General features: G+C 38.8%; 1 protein-coding gene across 2 annotated transcripts in view; it reads right to left on the bottom strand.

Moving 5' to 3' along the window:
- Window positions 1-681: 681 nt before the first annotated feature.
- chst7 (carbohydrate (N-acetylglucosamine 6-O) sulfotransferase 7) overlaps window positions 682-26,443 on the bottom strand; it is a 43,141-nt gene continuing 17,379 nt past the window's right edge. Inside the window, exon 2 of one of the 2 annotated variants that reach the window (XM_039744720.1) lies at window positions 682-1,967. The gene's annotated coding sequence lies outside the window, so the exon portion shown is untranslated. Of the gene's footprint in view, window positions 1,968-20,249; window positions 20,271-26,443 lie in introns of those variants that run through there. The other variant, XM_039744721.1, reaches the window with a different exon arrangement.

Below are 26,443 nucleotides of genomic sequence, written 5' to 3'. Positions count from 1 at the left end.
CTATTTGTCAAAATTAAAACGTGACATTCTTAATCACATAGCCCCTTCCTCACAGTAGCATCACTTGTGTTTTCAGAACAGGAAGGAAGGTACTGTAGATATTAAGCTACTGATAACCTGCCTGAAGTGCATAAAATGAAGGTTTGTCCTGGGAGGTTGAATCTATAATGTCAGAACAGATGGCTGGACCTTTAAGGAGAGTCTGGTCTGGAGTTAGAAGCATGCTATTTGTTGGTCAGTGGCTCCCAGAGGATTTTCTCTGCAACTAAAATGTGGTTATTCCTCCTCACCCATTTCTTTGTGTGCTTGCTGCCCCACAACCAGCAGATCAGGACTTACTGTAACAGCAGCCACTTCTGCGTTTTGAATCTGTATATGAGTAATCTGACAGAGTACTGTTGAACACAAAGACTGAGATAGGGTTTTGTTTTTTTAAATAGAAACACTTTCTGTGAATAAAGCAGCCACTTCTGCAGACCCTTTGCAAACTTTTGTCTGCATCATGTGTGTGCATGAGGCCTGAGGCCTGGTCAACAGCAGTGAGGCCACCAGTGTGATAACTCAGTCGAGATGTTCCCCTCCCCAAATTGGCCTCCCGCTTCTAAATCTTTCTGATCAGACTTCCTCCAGAGTTTCAACTTTGCAACCTTAAAGAGGCTCCCCAGATAACAACCAAAGACCTGAATTTCCATCTCTTATTTATTCTTTTCCAAACATACACTGAAGCAGCCATGCTTTTCAGAACTCTTTTTCGTCTTTTCACCTTGACACATTTCTGCTCATCTCTCAAGGTGATTTAGCTTAAATAAATACTGCCCACTACTTCACAAAGAATCATTCAGTCATTAAAAATATCTGGCAAATGTGACAAAAATGTGCTCGGTGAGGGCACAAGACAAGGACAAACTATGACAGAGTGAACACCACCAACTTAGTGTGAAGTCATGGAGTGTGGGGACATTTTGTCTTTTCTGCTCTCGCAGTCATTTATCCTGTTTTGATCGTTCCAAAAAGAGGCCTGGAAAATTACTGAAAACACAACAGTTCTCAAACTCTTTCTGAGCTTTGAATGATTTTACTGTGTGAAGGGTGTCTTACCCTAACATACGGAGATCATGGGTTCATGTTCTGGGTCCTCCCTGTGTGGAGTTTGCAAAACGCTATATAAATGTAAAGAATTATCATTACTACAGTGCTAGGTGGGGATAGATCAAAGCAATTTAAAAAAATTAACAATTAAAAAGCTTCGGAAAGCTGGTTCACATTTTGAATGACGATCCTTTGTTTCCTCCCCAACTGGCTGTGCAAGAGATCTGGCTTCATAAATGAAGCCATGATTGTTAAAGTGACTTCTTTTGAAGCAGGCATCCTGTATTCAGTCTTAATCTACAGCACCTTTCACAGAGCCTGGGTTTGCATGAATTGAATCCTCCCAGAAGACATAAAGGCACTCGTCAGTTAAGGCACCAAGAGAGGGGGCAACCACTTGGAGAATTACTACAGTGAAGGAAACATGTAGCAATTCAAGTATCCATTCTTGAGAAGCCACTGGGAATATTGGTTAGGACATTTCAAAGAGGTACTGGTGCACCACTGGTCCTTCACATAGATGCACTAAATGACGACAGTACAGTTCTATTGAAAAACAAACAAGTAAAGGCCACACAATTATCTCGATACTCTTTGTCCTTTCCAGTAGTCTTGTAGCCATGTCAGTCGATTTCCCCGTTAGTGGCGGCTGGGGGATGAAGGGATCATTGCTGGCACTTCGGTGCTCCCAGTATCCTATTGTTCTGGCTGCACCCCCCTCGTTGTCAGCATGTAGTGTGGTCATGGAAAGAGAGACGGTGTCTCAGGGCAGTTTAGAAGATGATCCTTCCTTTAGTATGGAGTCAATGTCTGCCTGCTCACACTCTCAGCCAAATGAGGGTTATCACCTCGCCGTCCTTCCTGTGCAAGATCTGTCCCTGAAAAGAATAAACAAAAAGTTAAAAGCATAGCCATGACCCAGTTTCTTCTTTCAATTTATTCATGACACTTGTGTCACTGTGGCTCCTCCTTGGCGAATGCTAGGCAGAGTGACGGATTCTACTCTTTCTGCACCATTATTATTATTTACTAGCCAAATACCCGTGCTTCGCAGCGGAGAAGTACTGTGTTAAAGACATATATATATATATGTATGTATATGTATGTATATGTATATATATATATATATATATATATATATATATATATATATATATATATATATATATATATATATATATATATATATGTATGTATATATATATATATGTATATACAGTGGTGTGAAAAACTATTTGCCCCCTTCCTGACTTTTTATTCTTTTGCATGTTTGTCACACAAAATGTTTCTGATCATCAAACACATTTAACCATTAGTCAAATATAACACAAGTAAACACAAAATGCAGTTTTTAAATGATGGTTTTATTATTTAGGGAGAAAAAAATCCAAACCTACATGGCCCTGTGTGAAAAAGTAATTGCCCCCTGAACCTAATAACTGGTTGGGCCACCCTTAGCAGCAATAACTGCAATCAAGCGTTTGCGATAACTTGCAATGAGTCTTTTACAGCACTCTGGAAGAATTTTGGCCCACTCATCTTTGCAGAATTGTTGTAATTCAGCTTTATTTGAGGGTTTTCTAGCATGAACCGCCTTTGTAAGGTCATGCCATAGCATCTCAATTGGATTCAGGTCAGGACTTTGACTAGGCCACTCCAAAGTCTTCATTTTGTTTTTCTTCAGCCATTCAGAGGTGGATTTGCTGGTGTGTTTTGGGTCATTGTCCTGTTGCAGCACACAAGATCGCTTCAGCTTGAGTTGACGAACAGATGGCGGACATTCTCCTTCAGGATTTTTGGTAGACAGTAGAATTCATGGTTCCATCTATCACAGCAAGCCTTCCAGGTCCTGAAGCAGCAAAACAACCCCAGACCATCACACTACCACCACCATATTTTACTGTTGGTATGATGTTCTTTTTCTGAAATGCTGTGTTCCTTTTACGCCAGATGTAGCGGGACATTTGCCTTCCAAAAGTTCAACTTTTGTCTCATCAGTCCACAAGGTATTTTCCCAAAAGTCTTGGCAATCATTGAGATGTTTCTTAGCAAAATTGAGACGAGCCCTAATGTTCTTTTGCTTAACAGTGGTTTGCGTCTTGGAAATCTGCCATGCAGGCCGTTTTTGCCCAGTCTCTTTCTTATGGTGGAGTCGTGAACACTGACCTTAATTGAGGCAAGTGAGGCCTGCAGTTCTTTAGACGTTGTCCTGGGGTCTTTCGTGACCTCTCGGATGAGTCGTCTCTGCGCTCTTGGGGTAATTTTGGTGGCGGCCACTCCTGGGAAGGTTCACCACTGTTCCATGCTTTTGCCATTTGTGGATAATGGCTCTCACTGTGGTTCGCTGGAGTCCCAAAGCTTTAGAAATGGCTTTATAACCTTTACCAGACTGATAGATCTCAATTACTTCTGTTCTCATTTGTTCCTGAATTTCTTTGGATCTTGGCATGATGTCTAGCTTTTGAGGTGCTTTTGGTCTACTTCTCTGTGTCAGGCAGCTCCTATTTAAGTGATTTCTTGATTGAAACAGGTGTGGCAGTAATCAGGCCTGGGGTGGCTACGGAAATTGAACTCAGGTGTGATACACCACAGTTAGGTTATTTTTAACAAGGGGCAATTACTTTTTCACACAGGGCCATGTAGGTTTGGATTTTTTCTCCTAAATAATAAAACCATCATTTAAAAACTGCATTTTGTGTTTACTTGTGTTATATTTGACTAATGGTTAAATGTGTTTGATGATCAGAAACATTTTGTGTGACAAACATGCAAAAGAATAAGAAATCAGGAAGGGGCAAATAGTTTTCACACCACTGTATGTATATAATATATATATATATATATATATATATATATATATATATATATATATATATATATATATATATATATATATATATACATACATATATATATATATATATATATATATATATATATATATATATATATATATATATATATATATATATATGTATATATGTATATATGTATATATATATATATATATATATATATATATATATATATATATATATATATATATATATAATGGGTAGAGGATCACCAATTCCCCACAATGTTAGAAAGATAGTGGAGCAATATCAGAAAGGTGTTACCCAGCTTAAAAATTGCAAAGACTTTGCATCTATCATCATCAACTGTGCATAACATCATCCGAAGATTCAGAGAATCTGGAACAATCTCTGTGCGTAAGGGTCAAGGCCTTTAAGGGTCAAGGACTGTAAATGAAATCACAGAATGGGCTCAGGAATACTTCCAGAAACCATTGTCAGTGAACACAATCCACCGTGCCATCCGCCGTTGCCAGCTGAAACTCTACAGTGCAAAGAAGAGGCCATTTCTAAGCAAGATCCACAAGCTTAGGCGTTGTCACTGGGCCAGGGATCATTTAAAATGGAGTGTGGCAAAATGGAAGACTGTTCTGTGGTCAGATGAGTCACGATTCAAGTTCTTTTTGGAAATCTGAGACGCCATGTCATCCGGACCAAAGAGGACAAGGACAACCCAAGTTGTTATCAACGCTCAGTTCAGAAGCCTGCATCTCTGATGGTATGGGGTTGCATGAGTGCGTGTGGCATGGGCAGTCTGTCTGGAAAGGCACCATAAATGCAGAAAAATATATTCAGGTTCTAGAACAACGTTTGGTCTCGTCCGATGCGAGAGATGGACGCCTGAAGTGGAGCTCCGCTAGCAGTGGTGCTATTTTTCATATTATTTGCTTATTATTCTGAGATATCCTGTATTTATTCAACCCGAGAGGGACCGCTACAGTATATGTAAACACATATAAACATGGCCAACAAGAAGGGGGTCCAAAGAATCGAAGACTAAAGCTACATCCAAGCTGCGATCAGCAAGCCCTAGTTCGAGATACGGCCTCTCAGAGACAGACCTGGATCAGATGGGCGAAAGTACAGACTCCTCGGGACCACGGTCCGCTACATCGCCGCCTGCTGAGAGCGAAAAGGGGAGCGAAGGTGCGATCGTGAGTGCAGATGTGGATAGCTCGCCGATTGGAGAGGATTACCTGAAACTGGAAAAGGCGGGAGGTCCGCGGCTTCAGTTACGCAATCACGCTGGACTGGAGCAGCGGGACACCGCTTCAGCAGAGTCTGCTGCTTCATCTACGGTACAAGAAGGCACATTTGAGCTATCTGAACTGAAAGTGTTGCTCGCTGACCTCAGGCAAGATATAAAGAAAAGCGAAGGCTAATGAGAAAGCAACGGCAAAGGCACATGAGAGACTGAAACAGGAGATGAAACAGGCCAATGAATGTCTGCGACAGGAAATCCAACAGGCAAATGAAAGGCTGTCAAGAGGTACAGCTTGAACTTCGACAGGTGCTGGGTAAAATTGAAGAGCGCATTGAGAAAAACTCGCTAAACTGAGCACGCTTGCTGATCGATTGGAGCATCTTAGTGAGACATTCACGAATCGGATCGAAATAGCCGAACATCTAGCTGCCAGTGCCGAGGAAAGAGCAGTAAATGTCAGTTGAATGTAAAAAACTCGGAGAAAAACTTGGAGACAGACTGGCTGCTTTAGAAGATGGGAATAGAAGGTATAATGTCAGAATTGAAGGCTTGCCGGAGAATCGAGAAAGTTTAAACCCGGTGAAATTCGAACTGAACTTTTTCTAAAATAATCGGGGCGACTTTAAAGCAGAATCTGAGATAGCAGCGGCTTACGCGACGCTGATCAAACACCGTCAGACCCCGACCAAGATCTTTTATAGTCCGTTTTGAACGATTATCATTTAAGTTAGAGGTGATGGAACTCCTCAGGAAAAAAAAGGAAGATATTATATATGAAGATTGCCAAATTCGCGTCTTCCCTGACTTCTCTCCAGCAACAGCTATCAAACGCGCTCCTTCTATAATATTAAACAGCGCTACGGCAAGCCAATGTCAAATACGGCCTCCTGTATCCGCAAAACTGAAAGTGGAATGGCAGGGCATTTCTATGTTTTCGCTAGCAAGGAGGAGGCAGAAAATGAGTTAAGAAAGCTGATCCGGACTATTCTGATACATAATTGTGAGTCATGGCGGTAAATGATAAAGCTAGGATTAATAATCTACTGTCTGATCTATTTGTTTTAAAATACGGGTTTTTATCAGCATATATTCTCATATTCTTATATTATTATTACTTACTTATTACTTATCATTACTTAGTATTACTAGGGCGCTAAATGTTTGTGTTTTATTGTGCTTAATTACGTTTTCCTCCTCTTTTTTCTTTTTTCTTTTCTAATTATTTCATGTGTACCCTAAATGAGACTGTTCAATATCATACCCTTGGTTTGCTGTTATTGCTATTACTGCATTAAGACTTGTTATGCTTGTTTTGGACACATCTTTAACACCATCACCTGGGTTTATTATCTGGGGATATCATCTTAATGCACTAAAATTGATGAAGATTATATGTATGTATGTATGTATATATATATATATATGTATATGTGTATATGTATATATATATATATATATTAAGTGCAAAATTCTTTTTTTTTTTTTTTTCCTCTTTTAAAGACTATATTGGTAACAGATATCTCTATCTTTTAACCTTAAAGCGCCACTGCATGGGGGCTTGATGTGCTTTGGACGTGCTCTGTCTCTGGGTATGTCAGAGGACTGGGACTGCATGAAGTGGGTTTTAGCCTCACCTGGGGAGGCAAAAAGGGAGGGTGGGGGGTTAAGGGGAAGAGAAAGAGAGCAGGCTTGATCTATATCTAATCTATCATCTCAATCTTTATAATTATAACTATCAACGTAATAATAAGCTGCATGGCAACAACTCTTGGGGAATAGGAAATTAAGACCTAAACTATTTCACTTCCAGTTAAGACTATAATATGACACCAAAACTCAGAATCAGTGTCTCCATGATGGGACAGTTAACTCGTAAGCTGGAATGTTAAAGGCCTGAATCACGAATTAAAGAGAAAGAAAGTACTTTCTCACCTAACAGGTCTAAATGCTAAAATAGTATTTTTACAGGAAACCCACTTACTAAGTAAGGATCAGTTCCGCTGCAAAAAGACTGGACTGGCCAAATGTTCCATTCTAGTTTTACAAAGAAAACTAGAGGGGTGGGAATTCTCATACATAGAACAGTACCATTTGTAGCATCAGATGTAGTATTGGATCCTGAAGGGAGATATGTGATGGTCATGGGAGACTTATCTAACTGTAAAATGATTTTGATAAATGTTTATGCACCTAATGTTGATGATAAGGAATTTATACAAAATTTATTTGCATCCATTCCCAATCTGAACACTCATAAACTTATAATGGCTGGGGACTTTAATTGTGTTCTAAATCCACTTTTAGATAAGACTTCCTCCACAGGGGAACGCAACTAACACCGCAAAGATAATTACAAAGTTTATAACTGATCACAACTTATCAGATCCCTGGAGGTTTTAAACCCAAATTCAAGAACATATTCTTTCTACTCACCAGTACATCATTGCTACTCAAGGATTGATTACTTCTTTATAGATAATAACTTCTTGCCTAAGATTAAATCTTGTAAATACGATGCTATTGTTATTTCAGACCATGCTCCGATGATCTTGGAGCTGAAATTACTAAGCCCCATACACTCACCCGCAGATGGCGCCTCAATCCGCTTCTATTAGCTGACGAGAATTGTACTGAATTTATATCCAAACAAATTGAATTCTTTCTAGAGACAAATACATCCCCTGAGATCTCTGCAGGAACACTCTGGGAAACTCTTAAGGCCTTCTTAAGAGGACAGATTATCTCATATCTTTCCCACAGAAATAAATCCGCAAGAAAGTAGCAGAGATAAAAAGCGAAATTACTAAAATAGATGAAGAACATGCCAGACTACCAAGCGAGACTCTACATAAGAGGAGGCAGGCTCTACATTCAGAATTAAACCTCTTGACAACTAAAGAAACCGAACAACTAATTTACAAATCCAGACATCATTATTATGAACATGGAGAGAAAGCTAATAAGCTTTTAGCAACAAATTCACAAGCAAGAAGTGCAACGCAATCTCGTAATTACTAACACGAATGGAGATAAAATCATCGAACACAAAAATATAATGTGCACTTTTAGAGACTACTATAAATCCCTATATACTACTGAGTTTAAAGAAGACAATATACAATCTAATGCATTTCTGGATAAATTACAGATACCACAAATTGACGCTATTAGTGTGGAGGAGCTCGATAAACCTCTGTCATTATCAGAATTACTGGATGCTATAAAGTCACTCCAAGGTGGAAAAGCAGCAGGCCCTGATGGCTACCCTGCAGAGTTTTACAAGAAATTCTCCGCTCAGCTAGCTCCCTCCTATTAGCAACATTTACAGAAGCCAGAGATAACCAATCTCTTCCACAAACCTTTCGCCAAGCACTAATCACTGTCTTTCCAAAACAAAATAAGGACTTATTACAATGTGCATCATACAGACCAATTTCACTTCTGAATAACTACGTTAAAATACTCTCTAAAATCATAGCTAGAAGGATGGAGAAAGTGCTCCCTCATAATATCACAAGACCAAACTGGATTTATTAGGGGCCGACACTTATCTTCAAATCTTCGACGCCTGTTTAATGTAATATACTCACCAACTAAATCAAACACCCCAGAAATATTATTATCATTGGATGCAGAAAAGCATTCGACATGATTGAATGGAAATACCTTTTACTATTTTGGAGAAGTTTGGGTTTGGCCCAACATTTGTGCATGGATTAAATTACTGTATACTAACCCAGAAGCTTCAGTTTGCATCAATAACATTTGCTCAGACTACTTTAAACTAGAACGTGGCACAAGACAAGGATGCCCTTTGTCACCACTGCTGTTTGCAATTGCCATTGAACCACTGGCAATACATTGTCGAAATACTGATCAGATAAAGGGGATTAGCAGAGAAGGACTGGAACAGAAAATCTCATTATATGCAGATGACATGGTACTGTATATATCGGACCCAGAAAATTCTGTGCCTGCAGTCTTAGCAGCACTCACAGAATTTCAAAAGCTCTCTGGTCTCAGAATTAATCTGAATAAAAGTGTACTCTTTCCGTGAATTCGCAAGCATATAATATTAGATTAGACACCCTTCCTTTTATCATTGCAGAACAGTTTAAATACCTCGTAAACATCACAAGTAAACATAAAGCTCTTTATCAAAAAATTTCGTCGTCTGTATGGAAAAAATTAAACAAGACTTGCATAGATGGTCAACCCTTCATCTCACACTAGCTGGAAGAATTAACACTGTTAAGATGAATATTCTTCCTAAGCTCCTTTTTATTTCAAAACATACCAATATACATTAATAAATCGTTCTTTAAGCAATTAGATTCAACAATAACCTCATTTATTTGGAATTCTAAACATCCACGCATCAAAAGAGCGACCCTACAAAGACAAAAGGCAGAAGGCGGCATGGCTCTACCTAACTTCCAGTTTTATTACTGGGCGCAAATATACAGTCGATAAGAACCTGGACACAAATAGAAGAACATACACAGGCATGGACCGCAATAGAAGTAAAATCCTGCAGTACTTCTTTGTATTCCTTGCTTTGTGCTCCAATAAACACACGCTATCGGCAATACACTAATAACCCAATTGTGCTCCACTCACTTAGAATCTGGAACCAATGTAGAAAGCATTTTAAGACGGAGAAGCTTCTTTCTGTGGCACCCTGCAAAAGAACCACCTCTTTCAACCCTCACAAACATATGCAGTTTTTAATATCTGGAAAAATTTGGAATTAACTTGCTTAGAGACCTTTATATAGACAACGCCTTTGCATCCTATGAACAATTACGTTCCAAATTTAACATTCCAGCTACAAATTTCTTTCACTATCTTCAAATCAGGAACTTTGTTAAACAGAACCTTCCAGATTTTCCTCATCTTGCACCCTCATCCACGCTGGAAAAATTATTGCTCAATTTCAAGGAGTTAGACTCCATCTCTACAATATATAAAATCCTTTTACAATCCCTTCCTTTCAAAGATCCAAGAGGACACTGGGAAAATGACCTCTCAATTAATATATCAGAAAAGGAGTGGAAAGTAGCAATGCAGAGAATTCACTCAAGCTCCATATGCGCAAAGCATACAATTATACAACTCAAAATTATATATCGAGCACATCTGTCTCGACTAAAACTCTCCAAAATGTTTCCAGGGCATGATCCAACCTGCGAACGTTGCAACCAAGCCCCAGCCTCACTAGGTCACATGTTCTGGGCCTGCTCCAAATTAACATTATTCTGGACAAAAATTTTTAATTACCTCTCAGACAGTCTTGGACTCACAATCCCTCCTAACCCATTAACAGCTGTGTTTGGGGTTCTTCCAGAGGGTCTTAAAGTGGAGAAAGACAAACAAACTGTGATTGCATTCACTACACTGTTGGCACGCAGACTTATTCTGATAAACTGGAAGAACCCAAACTCTCCTCTTTTAAGTCAGTGGGAAACTGATGTGTTATATTATTTAAAATTGGAAAAAATCAAATACTCAGTTAGAGGATCTGTGCAGACTTTTTTCAAAACATGGCAGGATCTAATCAGTAATATTTTGAAATGATTTTATAAAGCACAGAGAATTTGTTGATTTAGGTATTTTTAAAAGCCTTAAATTTTACACCGTTTGGCTTGCTCTCTCTCTCAAGGGTGGGGATCGATCTGTTCTTAGCATAATTCTTTTTTTTTGTAAAACTTGATTGCTATGTATTGATTGTAATAAAATTAATAAATAAATAAAAAAAAAAAAAAAAAGATACATTTTCTCAGTTTAAACTTTTGTTCCGTGATTTATGTTCTATTCTGAATAAAAATATTAGAAGTTGGCACCTCCACATCATTGCATTCAGTTTTTATTTACGATTTGTATAGTGTCCCAACTTTTTTGGAATCCGGTTTGTGTTTTATATATATAGCCTTACTGGAAATTTGAGGCATTTCAATTGAAATGGGAGATCAGGGGGTATAACGGTGATGCCAGGGAATACAGTGTGTGGCAGAGTGTGGCGCTCTGCTGTTTTTTTGTGTAGTTGCCTTCACACAGCCTCTCCGCTGCTTTATAAACGAATGCCATATAAAGCCATCACCTTGTCAATTGTGTAATGCATTTTTTGAACAGGTTTGATGCATGGAAGTGATCACTCGTACTGCGTTCAGTAAGTTCACGTGAGCTTCTCTCTTGTGTGATGTTGCGATGTCCACGGCTTAATTTAATGTTAAGTAAGACCCCGGCACTTAAAAGTTTCTGGCTGCACTCTGGTTGTAATATGACGAAGCTGCGCGAGGTCACTTTTGAGAATGCAAGTATAGTAGTCCAGGAGAAAAGCAATCTTGCCTGAAATCAATGGCATCGTTTTGTAGGGTCTGTCCCTGAGACTTATTACTTGTCATCGCGCAGCAGAGCCTTACTGGAAATTGGAGGCATCTGAATTGAAATGGGAGATCAGAAGATATAAAGGGGACGCGAGGAATACATTGAGTGTGGAGAAACTCTAGAGACAGGGTGTGTATTAACTTGGGGATTTTTCTGTGAGTATTTGGTGGCAGTGTGACGAAGTTGCTTCGGAAGACGGCGTTAGCCACGGAGCTCGGCTCACAGCGAAATGAGGTGAATGGGAGGGGAGATGATGACGTGACTCCCCCACCCGCCTTAACTGTCAATCCCCCACAAACACAGTCTCTCAGAATTTGCATAAGCACAGCCCTTCACCTGCAATTTTAACTTAGTTACAAAGTGATCAAAACTCTCGTTTATATCCTGCGTCCTCTCATTAAACTTGTATCCCGCATAACCCGTGGGCATGACAAACGCCAGCGGCAGCCTGTCTATGAACTTAATTTAAACTTTAGGTTTACACCGTGCTTTGTTTCCGAAGTAGCTGCACTCATGAATATGGTTGTATATGTCAGTCGCTCGCTTCTTATTGTTTCTGCCTTCTCAATTATATAATGCATGTTTTCTTCAGCGCTTTTTGGAGCTCTTCCTGGTTTTCTACGTACTGCGTTGATAGTCAGTTCACGTGATTACACTAAACTCCGCCCCCCACGGCCATCCAGCTCAACTCCATTACAGTATATGGAGAAAAATAGGTTCCAGTTATGACCATTACACGTAGAATTTCGAAATGAAACCTGACCAACTTTTGTAAGTAAGCTGTAAGGAATGAGCCTGCCAAATTTCAGCCTTCCACCCACACTGGAACTTGGAGAATTAGTGATGAGTCAGTCAGTCAGTCAGGGATTTGCCTTTTATTAGTATAGATTATCATGAGGACGCACTTGCTGCATGGTAACTACTAGGGCATCGACTACCCATCTAATGACAACAACATTTATTTAAAAGACATCTTGACCCAAAATTAAAATATACTAGAGTCTGTTTTGCTACCAGAATTCCCAATCAATCCTAGTCTGTGTGGAGTTTACATTTTCTCCCAGGTCTCTGTCAGTTTCTTCTCACATCCCAAACATGTGAATATAATCTGGCAACTCTAAATTGGTCCTAGAAGAGTGAGTGGGCCTCATCTTTACTGCAGATGCAGACAAGATCGGCTCAAGGAGCCCAACTCAATATGTCAGGACTCATTCTATTCTCAAAACTGAAAAACCAAACACTAGCACACTCCTCATCCCACCATCCCCATCCCAAATGTAGAAGCAGTGCTGAAATAATAAATAATAACACCACATTTTATTTCTATAGCTCCATGTCCATGCTTAAAGTGCTTTAAAGAAATTCAGAAAGAACAACAGGGCATATACAACACTGGATACAAACAACACAAAATAAAAATACACAATGTACAAAGCATTTAAATAGAACAAAAAAAAAAAACAATTTATGATACAAACACAAATCATCTAAAGCATCAAGAGAGTAAACTGAAAGAAGGGTGAGAATTAAATACCTTCTAGAATAAAGGAGTTTGCATTTTCTCCCTGTGTCTACGTGGGTTTTCTTCCGGTGCTCCGGTTTCCTCCCACAGTCCAAAGACATGCAGGTTAGGTGCATTGGCGATTCTAAATTGTCCCTAGTGTGTGCTTGGTGTGTGCCCTGAGGTGGGCTGGCACCCTGCCTGGGGTTTGTTTCCTGCCTTGCGCCCTGTGTTGGCTGGGACTGGCCCAGACAGACAGACCCCCCATGACCCTGTAGTTAGGATATAGCGGGTTGGATGATGGATGGAAGGATGGATGAATTAAGTCAGTTGATCTAATTTATGGATGGAGGTCATTCCAAAGTCTGGACACTATATAGCTGAAGCCCCCATCCCCCATAGAGTGCAGGTTAGTATGTGGCACACCAAGAATGTCAATCAGCGGACTTTAGTGGGCAGACAGGAGCATAGTGATGGAAAAGGCTACACACACAGTCTGATGCAAGGCCATTTAAAGCTTTTATAGTTTTATTATTAACAGAATTTTCTATTCCGTCCTCTAAAACACAGGTAGCCAGTGAAGGTGAAGCAGGGTGGGGGTTACGTGCTCGCTGTTGCAGGTCTGTGTAAGGACTCTTGCAGAAAAGTTTTGGACTAACTGCAGCTGTGATAGAGGATTAGAAACGGTACAACTGTCAGTAGGGATTTACAATAGTCAATGTAGGAGGTGATAAAAGTATGGACAAGTTCTAGGTGTCACAAAGAAAAGGGAAAGAGCAAGCACGGGATATGTTATGGAGATTAAGAAACTTTCTTAATATGATTTGTGTGGGTAGAATAAGAAAGGGAGAAGTAAAAAGGAACTCCAAGGTTCCCAAGCAGAAGAAGAAGAAGAAGAAGAATGTCTGATGAGATCATCACCAAAAGTGAATGAGAAGGAGCTCACGATCTTAAGCTAAACTTTAGTGCCAGCTATCAGGACTTTGGTTTTGTTGCAGTTTTGTTTTAAAGAGTTAAATTTCATCCAGGTTTCAAATTTCACAAAGGCAACTTGCAATCTGATAAACCTGTGATGAAGTTTCAGTTTTCTAAACATTTTTTTGGCACTTGCAAAATAATGGTGGCCACAGACTTTTGAATAATGCCAAGGCCGAAAATCAGTGCCACAAATGAGACTTGTCTTCAACTATTTAAAAAAATTAAATGTGCAGCACTCATGTGAACTGTAGACAAAAAAAAGCACCCTATCATTATGGAAGGAAGTGGTATCAGCATATGACAAAAATAACAAAAGAACAACAAGCAAAGTGTAACATCAAAAAGAAAAAAAGGGGGGGAAAAAAAAAGGAGAACCAAAAATCAAATGTACATGGCAAGTATGAAAAATCTGATAAACGCACAGAACACTCACAAGATCAGATAAAGGGCTGACATTACATTATTGCCTTGCTCTGGTACATCAACCAGTCTATTTACAATAAATGACAATCCATCTTCACTAAAACATTTGTCTGTTTACTTAACCCAGGCCTCAAGTTCCCCACCTACGCAACTTCAGCATTGTTCTTTCCGTCTGCCTCAATACCAAAACCAAGAAATTAGTTTAAGGAGATGAACAAATGAGAATTTGGGGAAGCTCAGATGTGCCATTACCACAAATCAAGCAACCTCGGTTCAAATCCTGGCCATGTTACTAATGGTGCAGAGTTTGCAAGTTCTGCAAGTGTCAGCCATGAATTTTCTCCCAGTACACCAGTTTGCTCCAGCATCCCAAAGATGTATGAAATGCAATAAAAGATTCAAACCAGCGATTACTTCTGCCATAGTCCATTTCCGTTAACCTGGTTTTACTCTGCAATAACAAGAAAACAATTTGTAACTATGTATGTATAAATTATGCACTCATCTAAACTTTTACTTTCAGGCCAGTCCTTGAGACAATGTCATCTTGCACATCAACCAAGACAATCCCCATGCAGCCTTACAGAGGCTTTGTGTGTAAAGATGAGCTGTCACATACGTAATTTATTTCCTGCCTTTTATGCATAGCTGTGGCATGTAGTATGACTGATATACTAGAGGTAACTATACATCACTGAAATACACTGAACCTCAGCTATCTAATAATGAGCCTTTTATTGTACATAGCATGACGTAGGTGTGATGTATGATAAAACAGATTCACTCAGTTGGGACAAGTTGTTCATTTTGGCATATATACAGTATGTGCAAATTGTATATTTTACTAATAAGATCGATCAAACAACATGGAAATGTTTTTTGTTTTAATAAAAAAAAAAAGAAGACACCCTTGGATTGTAAAAATGCAGCTACTGCTATAGATTGACTTGTGGACTTACAGAAACATATAAAATATTTAAATTTATGGTGGTGTCCCACTGACAGGACACCTCATGCATAAGTGTCTACAGCCCCTTTTGACCGCATTACTATTTCTGTTTTGCGTCCGCTGTACGATGCCTTGACTCAAACACGACAGTGGCCAAGATATTATGCCAGAGTAGACACATAGAACAGTTGCTCACCAACTGTGAGGACATTGAGGAGGCCACAGTCTTTAATTGACAAGACAACAGGTAGAAACTCGTCCATCAAAACATTTCAGCACCTCCAGGCTCCTCGGACTCCTCTCATGGCCCTTACTAAGTTTTTATTTTGTTTTGTTTTAAAAATAAACTTCCAGTAATTGATTTGGTCAACAGTAATGCTTGAAAAGGTCAAGTTTATCCATGTTGCAGTTGAGCAATTTATTTTAATTTCAGACAATTCACTTTTAGGGAAAGCTCAACACAATGGTCTGTCAGTTTAATAGCTGCTAAGTGATTCTTGAGATGGTCAGCAAGTTGACATGCACACCCAAAACTGGGATTGGGCGAGTAAACCATTTAAGGCAGAAACCTGCTTTCTTAAAAACCTAAGTTTACATGCACAAATATACTGGAGTTCTCCTTCTGCAGAAAAGTTCTGAATGGAAAAAAAAAAAGTAATTGACTGCTATGAATATAAAAACAAGCATGATGATGTTCTTGTGTTTAATAAATATATTTAATCCATCATGTCAAGTAAATTAACATCCTTCCCCTTTTTACAACCTCGATTTGAGCTACTGATGGTTCATGGTATGAACACTAACCACCGTGACACCCCATCACACTTTTTTAACATATCTGTAACAATGGATGAAAACTAAAGTGACAATTTATTAGTGGGTTTCTGTTACCGGATTGCACACAGCACACTCTTCGCTGCTTAGCTGTGGGATTGATCCCTGCAAAGTAACAGCATACCGTGTGCAACTCTTGTCTTTAACCTAGTGCTCCTGGGAGAACAACAATGCAGGTATCTTTACTTCAATAAAAAAATTTGGTTACTCGTGGTGTAAAGTAACTGGACTACGTAAGGTACGCTACTTTTAATGTGTTAACCCCAAAACTGTTCTTAAAATTGTGCTGCTGAACTTAGCAGTGTAAATTCAGCTCATTTACAACAAATTTAGTCATTTCTGAATTATTATTTTTATTATTTATTTCAACCAACAGAAAGAATAATGTGATCTCCTGAGCATTTGCCTTGGTAAATGTATCTTGTGGCTGCATCTACCCATGGCTGCTGAAAGTGTGTGTGTGAGAAGCTAACACATGCACAGGCAAACGGAGTGCAATTGTGGGACGGACTACAAAATTATTAACTGTAACCTAGTTAACACATAACCAAATTACTTGCGAATAAATCGTGTTAATCTGGAATCTCATAGACCTATTCTGTAACCAGAATAGGAGTTTATATGGTATTTTGTGAATAACGAGATTATTACAGCATGTGTAAACGCACTCAGTGATGACTTCCAAAAGTGCTGGGACAATATTTTTCTTCACGGCTTCCAAAATGGAGATGCTAGTAAAAATTGACATTACTTGTGTTAAAATATTGCATTAAAGAGGTAACACATTACTAAAAACAATTAAAATTTTCCAAAATATCAGCTTTTGCTTGCATATGTTACACTTTAAACAGAAGTTGTATGTGCTGTATGTGTACGTGTACTTCTTGCTTGGCTGACTATACCGACACCCTTAAGAAAAAGAAAAATGCTGCAAGTGTTCAGGTCTCTAGAAAACAGACACTTTACCTTACATGTCAGGAACTGCCAAAAGCTAGTGATTCAAATTGCTGAAACATATTAGAGGTTATGGAGCTCATATCTCTAATAATACCAGACACATTTCAGAAAGAAAAGGTCATCTGCATGTGCAAAATGTCACCGGAGTGTTATGTTCTAAAGCTGGAATGTGTTGTGTAGATGAAATTATACTTGGCCCCTGGCAGTTCCGGCATTACCCCCCGCTTAAACTGGGCTTCCTTGGCAGGCATTCTGTGAAACTAAAGCTTGCGGCTTTACATGGCATTGCCAGGGAGGAGATCAAGTAATTTTACATTCTCATACTTACTTATACTTGAGCTGGAGTCTTATGGTAAAACAATCATGTTTCCTATAAACCTCTATGTGACAGCTTATTGATCTGGTTATCGGGATTACTATTTTATTACAATTTAATGAAATTCAACTCCAATCAAGTTTCACCTCATAAGAGCTGGCCATGCCCCCCCCCATCTACCAGCATTTCAAAAGGCCAGTAAATGAGGCTTCTGACTGGCTGGCTTATCAAACTTCACAGCACACAGCCTTCCAAATACAGATAATAACAGCCATGTTCACGCTGTCCTTCCTAGTGCTCCACCTTCCAACAACATATGACAATCCCACCATGGAAATTTCCAAATGAATGTAACAATGTATTTTGAATCAACTATACAAAGAAAGGCAGACATTGTATACAATAAGTTAGAAGATGCCTAATTAACTCCAATGGTGTGGGCACCCTAAATCGTCCAGGACAGATATCCTATAAATAGTTGCAAAGGTCTGCTTATCGTGAAAATGCCTAAGTTGGCCTTGTAGCAAATATATCTCAAGCCACAACTAAAGTATACCACTTTGGGCCTACAATAAACAAGCAGCGTGTGGTTCGTATCAGTTGGTCTCAACACAAATCAGAACTTTCACAACACAAGCTACTAGGTCAGAGGTTAGCATACCATGTTGTAGCACTAAAGAAAGAAAGAATGACTTAACAACTCTTCTTTACATCTTGCTTGCAATTCAAGACATGGCAATTTTTGGCATGCCAAACAAAGCTACAAAACATGTGGCCACAAGGACAAAAATGGAATTTTATTGAACAGAGGAGTGCTTCTTAGCTTATTTAATGCCCTTCATAATACGCCACTTAAGAGTTTTATAAAGCAGCAATAAGAGTATCACTGAAGATAAATCAAAAAGTAGCCTAAGACATTAAATATAGAAATTAGTTAACTGAAGTATAAAAAAAAAAAAAAAAGTACCAGTAAAACCATGCCAGATCACATAACAGATTAAATTAATGAAAAACAGTTTCTAAAATATGGTATTTTCAATTTAAATGCACAGTTATGAAAGCCTAGCGTCCCAGTCAGGGTTTATTCCTGCCCTGTTGCTTATGACTAGTCTTCTTCTTTTGTCTGCTCCTGTTAGGGGTCGCCACAGCAGATCATCTTCCATATCTTTCTGTCCTCTGTACCTTGTTCTGTTACACCCATCACCTGCATGTCCTCTCTCACATCCATAAACCTTCTCTTAGGCCTTCCTCTTTTCCTCTTCCCTGGCACCTCTATCTTTAACATCCTTCTCCCAATATACCCAGCATCTCTCCTCTGCACATGTCCAAACCAATGCAATCTCACCTCTCTGACTTTGTCTCCCAACCGTCCAACTTGAGCTGACCCTCTAATGTACTTATTTCTAATCCTATCCATCCTCATCACACCCAGTGCAAATCTTAGCATCTTTAACTCTGCCACCTCCAGCTCAGTCTCCTGCTTTCTGGTCAGTGCCACCGTCTCCAACCCATATAACATAGCTGGTCTCACTACCATCCTGTAGACCTTTCCTTTCACTCTTGCTGATATCAGTCTGTCACAAATCACTACTGACACTCTTCTCCACCCATTCCATCCTGCCTGCACTCTCTTCTTCACCTCTCTTTGACAATCTCCATTACTCTGTACTGTTGATCCCAAGTATATAAACTCATCCACCTTCGCCAACTCTACTCCCTCCATCCTCACCATTACTCTGACCTCCCTCTTATTTACACACATGTATTCTGTCTTGTTCCTATTGACTTTTATTTCTCTCCTCTCTAGAGCATATCTCCACCTCTCCAGGGTCTCCTAAACCTGCTCCCTACCATCGCTACAGATCACAATGTCATCAGTAAACATCATAGTCCACGGGGACTCCTGTCTAATCTCGTCTGTCAACCTGTCCATCACCATTGCAAATAAGAAAGGGCTCAGAGCAGATCCCTGATGTAATCCCACCTCCACCTTGAATGCATCCGTCACTCCTACCACAGACCTCACCACAGTCACACTTCCCTCATACATATCCTGTACAACTCTTACGTACTTCTCTGCCACTCCCGACTTCCTCAAACAATACCACAGCTCCTCTCGAGGCACCCTGTCATATGCTTTCTCCAGGTCCACAAAAGATGCAATGCAACTCCTTCTGGCCTTCTCTAAACATCTCCATCAATATCCTCAGAACAAATATTGCATCTGTGGTGCTCTTTCTTGGCATGAAACCATACTGCTGCTCACTAATCATCTCCTCACTTCTTAACATAGCTTTCACTACTTTTCCCCATAACTTCACATTGTGGCTCATCAATTTTATTCTCCTGTAGTTACTGCAGTCCTGTACATCCCCCTTATTCTTAAATATCGGCACTCTCGCTTTCCAAGATTCCGTTAAACAATCTGGTTAAAAACTCCACTGCCATCTCTACTAAACACATCCATGCTTCCGTAGGTATGTCATCTGGACCTAAAGGCCTTTTCATTTTTTATCCTCTGCATAGCCGTCCTTACTTCCTCCTTGCTAATCAGTTGCACTTCCTGATTCACTCTCTCTCTCTCGTTCTCTTCATTCATCAGCCTCTCAAAGAACTCTTTCCATCTGCTCAACACACTCTCCTCGCTTGTGAGTACGTTTCCATCTTTATCACCCTAACCTGTTGCACATCTTTCCCAGCTCGGTCCCTCTGTCTAGCCAATCAGTACAGGTCCTTTTCTTCCTCCTTAGTGTTCAACCTCTCATACAACTCATCATCTGTAAAACAGAATCAAGAACAGGCAACTATTGCTGGTTTTGCTTACAAATAGGCTTGAAATCAGGGAACAATTACTTGTACTAAAAGAACAATGGAATATAAAGTTAATCACAGACAGTGGTTAAACATTTACACAGAAGAGTATTGTTTTTATAGCTCTTAGCTCACATGAGTCTCAGTTTACCATAATCCATTTAAATAAAATGAAACAAGTTTCTTACACATTGAAATGATCGATCAGCTAATGCAACTTATGCAAGTAAGTTAGCTTCATTTACTCCAGTCTGCTTATTAGAAAGAATCATTAATCATAAATATCACCTTTTCAAAAAATGCAGTAACAGCTTGAGCTGGATCACAAACACAAAAATTTTATTAGAAAAGTGTTAGGATTGTCCAAATTGACAAGCAGATTGGGAGGCGTAAGATCATGAAACAGGCTGGAACAAAATCTAAAGCTGTAGGGGCACCACCCAACCCCCCAGAGACAGGAACTGCTGTCCTAGAGGAAAACCTGCTTAAGTCGGCAAAGAATTTGACAGCTGGCCAAACATTTCACTTTTTAGCAAAACAATGACCAGAAGTGCCCAGCCACAGCCAAAAGAAAGTGTCTGACCCCCACAATACTGAAAAACATTTACGACTCTTATTCAGAAGATGATACTTTTGTCTCCGAACTTCAGTCCTCACCAGGTGTTAGACAGAAAATAAAAATCATACTATACAGTGTACATACATTGTGAAGTCATTTCAGTAGTTAAAGCTTTTTATCATTCTTCATCATTTTACATGCTTAACAAGTCTAATATGGGAGTGTGTCAAGTTACAACTGTATCACATATGTTTACACTGCAAGTCCAAGTCATTTATAGTTAACATGAACAGGATGGACTGGGCTTAGGTGTGAGCCAGTATGCAATTTATCTTTCACAGGCAACTAAAAATAAAAGTAATGAAAAGTTATACTGACTTTATAGTGGGTGGGGGAGTAGATGTATGGTTGTGGTCATCTTTTTTAATTTAAGCAAATAGTGCTCTTTATTTAAACAGTTCTAATCGCTTCATCATTAATATTAGCCTAAAAGAAATGCATCAGTATACTGTATTTTGTTCAGGTATAACAAAAATTAAAAATAAACAGTGTAAACTAGAAATAAATAAATGACTATAAGTAGTAACAGTATTTTTGGAATAACACTTTTATAAGCAATAGGATATTTTAAAAAGCCCCAAGGCTGATAAGAAAGCATAGGGTATCATCAGAACAAAGCATCAGACTGATAATGTTTTATTTATAATACCCTTGACAATTTAGCAACTACCATTTAAGGCAATACCAATAAAAAGCCTCTTCTGTTTCCTGGTCATTTGGTCTAAACTGAAAAAGTTGTGTTTGGCTTTGCAATATTATTTATTGACCATTTCACTCACTTTAATTATTATTTATGTAAGGTCACTAGCAGGACATTACCCCCTGTCCCCCAAGGCAATTATGTCAGAAAATACTGTAAGGGCAGAAACTATTCAATCATTGCTCAGAAGATCAAAAAAAAAAAAAAAGGAGGGGGATGGGTTTTATATTAAATAAGGGGTGTACCACTATAGAGACCTTGACTAGTTGTAGGACATCCTATTTGAATAACATACTGATGAGCATTAAGAACAAAAATATTGACCGAGAGTTGCTCCATACATATAAACAAAAGGCACCATTATACAGGGCTACACAAAAAAAAGATGCAGTCACACTGGGCGCTAGTGTCAATTTTGTCATCCTAAAATACAAAGGACCTTTAATACCAGTTAGATAAGAGCCTTTTCAGAATACCTCAACACTACAACCAAGAAGTAAATTGCAAACAAGGGAAAGTAAACTATTACCTTGTTTGTTTCAAATTCTTAACCAAAGAAAAGGCCCATGCCCTGTCACAGGACATAATTAGACTGGACAACAGAAGAGCATGTCACCTTGCAAGGGGAGAAAAATTATTCTCAAATACATAGTCAACTGTCAGGTGCCAGCTATGCAAATGACTTACACGAAGTGAACAGTAACATTTTATGAAGTAGTGTGGCAATAAAAATACAGCAGAACCCTGCTTTGCTTTAATTTTGGCCAAACAATTAATATCCTACAATGAAAGGGGAGACTGTTCATTCTGCTTGTGTCTGATCAGGTTTTTACTACATATGCCAAAGAAGTTTGTGTTCGTTTAAATATGCACTGTATGAGTAGGAGTGTGCAAGTGTATGTCCTGGGATGGACCAATACTCTATCCAGGGTAGCTCTTGCAAGCTTCTTGATGACATCAGGACAGGTTTAAGCCCTTCAGACATTAACCTAGTGTAAGCAGGTTTTACAATGGATGGATATGGAAATAGTCAAAAAAATCTAAGCACTTCCTGCTATTACATCATGCCACTGGGGATAGGCAGCACTTTTTTTCAATACATCAAATGCAAACAAAAATGATTGTTATTGATTTAAAATTGTATCCATCTCAGAAGACAGTGGGCAGCAATACTTAAAACTGCATCACTGTGCTAATAAAATTGAACACTTATACTTTTACTTTCCATTTGCATAGAAAAAGAATTGCAATAGACAAGCAACAAACACACTATGGACATAGGGTTGTCAAATAAGCCAAAAAATAAGGTTAGAATGTTTAAGTTAAAAATAAGTAGATATTCAAATATTCAAACTTAGGCTAACAATACTGGGTGTTGCATGTATATTTTTACATGCTTTTTTATTTAAGTATACTGTACTTTATTATTATGGCGACGGCGGCAGCCACAGCAAAATCAAAGACCAAAGGGTCTGGTCAGCCTGGGGAGCATGCACTGGTACAGCACGTTGCTGCACACATCACACAATGAAACAGCTCGGAATCACTGTTGGCACTCACCTGGAAAGGCACTCCTGTGAGCATTATGGGATCATCACAGTATCAAGTCAGGACCTGCTTGATCCGTTTATTTTATCTCCTTTATGAATGCAGCAATATTTTATTATAGGTGACCTGAATATTTTTAATTACACCTCACTGTTTCAGGCATTAAAAGTCAAACCAGTAGCTACTTAAGACTGAGACTAATTGAGGGACACTGCACCAGAGAAGCATTTAGAGAAACTGCTCTGAGTATACCTGTAGATCAAAGTGCAGGGCAGTGGAACATGAGAAAAAATAAATCTGAAAGGGTCTGGATACAAGTTTTGCTAATGAAGATAACAAGCTAACTCTTAAAAATTATGAAAAGACTGATCATGGATGTGGAGTTCAAAAACAAATTAGTATAATACTACAGTTTTGCATAGCTTGTCTGCATTAACCCAATTCCAAAATTAGTGCAGGTAAAAACAACCGTTCTTTTACAATTAGAACAAGGAGGAACAAATTTTTCAAATTCAACTATATTTGAATTGACAGGTTCAATCTGACAGCCCTAATGCATATCTGTCTGGAAGGTGTTTACAAAACCATTAAAAAAAATTGCAGCTAACAATCATTTACTTTAAAAACAGTCGAGAAATAGTTTTGAGTTCAAGTTTATTTATTTGTCATTATACTTCCGTACAATGAAATTCTAATGTCAACTTTTCATGTGCAGCAAAGAAAAAAAAAAATCAGGTAATGAAGAGGAAAGCAGCATATATTCAATTGCTACATACAAAATGACATAATTATGTACAGCTTAAAAAAAAGTGGTCTGCATTGTATATTTTATGTTTATATTACAGTTACTGTAAACTGGAGGAAATTGGATTTGGAGAGGTGTGAAGGAAATAATAGCTCTGGGAAAAAAAGCTATTTCTCAGTCTGTTAGTGTGTGATCTAACTGCCCCAAACCTCTTTCCAGACGGTAGCGGGGTAAACAGATGGTGTCCTGGATGTGTTATGTCTCTAATAAGGTTGCCAGCCTTTGTCCAAAGTCGGCTAGCATAGAAGGTGTCCATGTTTGGGAGGTCTTCCCTGATGATTCGTTGAGCAGCCTTCAACACAAGGTGTAGCTCCTTCCATTCTATAATCGTGCAGCTGGCAGATCACACAATCAGGCCATAGGAGACAATAGTAGAACTCAAAAGCTAGAGTAGCAAGCTATCAACAAGCTATTTTTTCCTTCATCCAAGTTAAACATTAGCTTCCGAAAGCATTGTTGCACCTAAAATTGCAGCACTGGGCCACTTATGTTTACATTAAACTCTGCTATTCCCTCTGCGAAGCATGAGGCAGTCTGGTAATCCAGCTTAGATGTACACAAGGAGCACATCAGGAGTGTAAAAACTTTGTGACTGCATTATAACTAAAAATGTACTGTGAGTAACAATTTGATATCAAATTAGAAAAATGCTGATAAATGGTAAACCTGTACCTATGACATGACCACCTCTAAACAAGACAAAAACCCACCATGCTAATACTACTGGTATCATGCCCCAAGCCAAGGGACTTTCCTTTAGTAAAAGGAGTAAAGATTATAATCAAATAGGAAGAAAAAAAACCCGAGACTCAAATGCTGTCTCCAGAAACAAGGTAATTTATGGTTTTTCAATGTTGAATTCAAACTAAGTTGTGCTTTTGTAGATCCTTATCTAGAGTAATAAGCTAAATATATGCCACATATTAACAAGCAAGCTTTGATCACAGTTGTTCTACTTCTCTATTATCTTCCACACTCACTCTCAATTACTGGAAACCGCATAATACAACAAAATACACTGTACATGGAGTTCAATTTTTATTTTAAGAGCTATGCACCATTAACTGCAGGTAGCCCTACAGCTTTTGTAATTTTTTTCTTGATCATTTCTTGGCCCACTCTGTTGAGAGTTTTTGGAGATACTTTGGACTTTCCAGTTACGAGCCCGTGGAAAATTTGCAAAATTATTAGCCCCTCCATTATTTGTCATTTTGCAGATGGGGGTATGCATTTTCTGTGCAACTTTCAGAATACTACAGTCTCAACATTCGCAATGTTGTGATAAAGAAATAATACCTGCATAACAAAAATACATACAAAATACTCCTGTGATAAAACACCTGCATACTAAACAATTTGTCCACATCAAATAGTCAGACTGGAATTCTCTCCCTCCTCTTACCCGTAAATGTCAAATTTCTTTCAGAAACCTTAAAATTATTTGTCCCTCTGTCCTTGCTGGATCCATTTCCTGTCTTTTTTGGTCTTCCTCTATTTTATCCACACTAGATAGTTTTGTTGACGACTATAACTCAACCCTTCATTCAGCATTAGATAAAACAGCTCCTTTAAAACATGATGAGGTTGCCTTTAATACTCAACCTTAGGGTATAATTCAGAATTACGGTTTATGGAAGCAGCTGACACCTTGAGAAAATGTCACATATGAGTGGCCTCAACTGTGCATAGCCATTAAAGGGCTTAGAGAGATGCACTAACTAAAGCCAAGAACACACATTATGGCAGAATAATAGAAAGGTGGCCATGATAACACAAGGGTTTTATTCTCTGTAGTTAATACATTACTTCAACTTGTATCTGGCCCAATTACCTCCACTACTGAAATATGTGAAAAATTCCTCTACTTTTTCTATAATAAAATTAAAAATGTAAACAATTCAACTAACAAATCCACCATCCATTAATAGCTCTTCCTGTCTTCCCATTCCATCCAGCCCCTCTTCTATATTTTCACCAGTCACATCTGCTTTTGTTAATGACCTGCTCTGTAACAGGATGCCAACTACTTGTGTAATTGACCCCATCCCCACCACACTTTTTAAATCCTGCCTTCTTGCATTAATCCCGACTATTACGCCAATAATAAATACATCCCTTGGCACAGGCTTTGCACCAGCCACTTTTAAAAGTGTTTTTGTATTCCCAATCTGGTATTCATGCTGACAATCTTAACAGTTTTCACCCTGTTCCTCACTTATATTTTCTGTCAAAGGTTCTTCAGCATGTGGTGTAGCCTCCCAACTCACCAATTACTTAGCTTCTAATAATATGATGGAACCCTTTCCCTTTCAGTCTGGGTTCATAGCAAAGCACAGCTATGAAGCTGCTCTCATTCAGGTAACCAATGATTTGCTTATGGCAGCAGACTCTGGACAAACCAGCATATTAATTCTGAAAGACCTCAGTACAATATTTGACACTGTCAGACATGACATTCTAATATCCA

Source organism: Polypterus senegalus, chromosome 2, assembly GCF_016835505.1.
Source record: "Polypterus senegalus isolate Bchr_013 chromosome 2, ASM1683550v1, whole genome shotgun sequence".
Taxonomy (NCBI): Eukaryota; Metazoa; Chordata; class Cladistia; order Polypteriformes; family Polypteridae; genus Polypterus; species Polypterus senegalus.
This window is presented reverse-complemented; position numbering and strand designations above follow the sequence as displayed.